Here is a 2,584-nt window from a genome sequence, read left to right on the forward strand (position 1 = left end):
AAACTTCTCATCCAACCTTTTATTGTTATCAATTGACTTAAATGGTTATACAATTGTTATACATTGAATAAATGATTCCTTTTAATCTAAATTTTCAATATTTCACAATTAATTATAAAAAGTAAAACGAATACAATGTGATTAACAAAAAATGTCAATTTTACGACAATTTTTAAACCATTCAAAGAGTGCCATTTCAATTGTAATTCGTTTGGATGACTAAAATTCTTTGTGAAGAAAAACTTCGATTGTTCACATCGTATGAATGCATACTAAATAATTATTACTATTGAAATTTGAAATAAATGAACTTCAAGTAAAGGTCAATTATAGGAAATACAATTTCATTATAAATAATTTAATTTCAGATTTTAAAGCCAAATTTCAGATCAGATGTCAATATTGTGATGGTAAGTATATGTGTATGAATGTGTGTGTGTATGTGTGTGTGTGTGTGTGTGTCCGTGTGTGTGTGTCTGTGTGTCTGTGTGTGTACATATCAAGAACTCCAAAAGTTTACTCTATTTGCATTAATGAATTTATGAAAATTAAAATGTCTGAAAGCCAATTGAAACATTCAAAATCATTCCTTTCATTTAAATAATTTGATAATGCAAAATGTGGAAATGTTTCACTTTTCATTTCAATAAAAACGAAAAAGAAAAAAATTTGAATTTCTATTTGATTCCTTTTCCATAAATTAAATTTAAATTTTCGAGCTTCTCTGCGCTACCCTATTAATCATAACACTCTATCAACCATGCAATCTCCATTAAATCATACTTTCTTCATTCTCGATTGATATCTGTCTCGAAGATAAAATTATGATATTTGTAAGCATGAAGCGGTTATTAATCAATGGGAATTACTTGAAGGTTTTATTTTTGCTGTGGAAAGGCAATATTCTGGATAACCTTTGACCTTCAAAATTTGAATTCATTACAATTTGTTGATAATCTTATACGTATTTTACATTTTCTTTCACTTAATAAAGATCAAGATTAATTAGACAATTCTATTAACTATTAAATGATCATGAATGAGATAGCAAGTAGTATTCTACTTATTAATGTCATATTCGATCAGCATTATATCTTTCTTATCAATCTGTAGTCTAACTTCTTTCAATGACAGTACTTTTGAAATACTTCCATGTTTGAATTCACTATTATGACTCTTGTTACAGTTACTCATGAAATATGATAGAACTCTCGTTGTTAGTTCAGTTTCCTTTTTTTTTCAGTTTTCATGCTTTGAAGTTTTATATTCCAGCATGACGTCATTTTTAAAGTCATGAAAGGGGTGAACGATAATTATGACAAGCTTATAATATGCTATTTTTGGATAAAGCTTCTCATCGTTTGCTAACAGTTGAAGAAGTTTGAATGGTAAGTTCTTTCGTATTTTTGATTTCAATTTCTTAATTGACATATGAGAAAATTCAACGTATGGAGTACCTGATTTAGACATCCTATTTATAGTTTAACTTTTACTTTCACATTGTTTCCATTTCTTCAAGATTATGGTGCTAATATATTGCATTGTATTAAACATGAAGGTACTATTCCTTTTTAAGCAGCAAAGGTAAGAGGAAGAGAGAATATTTTGTTCTATTAGAAGATCATTCTCTTACATTTCATCTAAAAATTCAAGAAAAAAGAATGGCAATTTATATTTGGTAATAATGATGAATAATTTTCCTATTAAGAGAATGACATAGTTTGACATAGTAGAGGATGACAGATGACGTAGTTTTTGCTCTTTCTTGCTATTGATCTTTTTCTACAAAGATTGATTTCTCCAATAGATCACTGATTATGAAACATCTTATTGTCCTTTCAGTTTCTTTTTTTTTTTCAGATTTACAAGCAATACTATGTTCTGGTTAATAGTTGTCAACATTCTTTGTGTAATAATTGGCTACAATTTTTGGCATCTCTATCCAAGAAAGAAATCGAACATAATGAAAGAAGGGTGGCATACTTCAAAACATGATGAAAATTTAACTGAGCAGGAATATAAGCAGGAATAAATAGCTACTACATGCAACCATCCCAGTGAATGAGTTATTCTGGAATTCGAATCTGGTTTTTACTGATATTGATTGTAGATTAGTTACGGTGAAAAGGCACCAGAATTGGAGTGTAAGACTTTTTTATTTATTCCTATTGATTGGCATGATTTATTTTGATTTTATATGAAAAGATGTTTTTCTTGGAAGTGTGAAATTTCAATTTTTGAGCATCATTTGTGTTGATTTAGCATGTTATAAAACATTTACGAACCTATATTTAATATTTTTTTTCCGTTTTATAAATTTATTTATGGAGGCATTAAAGATATTGTAGTTGCGGAATAACTTGCTACAAATGAAATCTTAGTTGCGGAATAACTTGCTACAAATGAAATCTTAGTTGCGGAATAACTTGCTACAAATGAAATCTTAGTTGCGGAATAACTTGCTACAAATGAAATCTTAGTTGCGGAATAACTTGCTACAAATGAAATCTTAGTTGCGGAATAACTTGCTACAAATGAAATCTTAGTTGCGGAATAACTTGCTACAAATGAAATCTTAGTTGCG

This window comes from Loa loa, assembly GCF_000183805.2.
Source record: "Loa loa unplaced genomic scaffold supercont3.163, whole genome shotgun sequence".
NCBI classification, from domain to species: Eukaryota; Metazoa; Nematoda; class Chromadorea; order Rhabditida; family Onchocercidae; genus Loa; species Loa loa.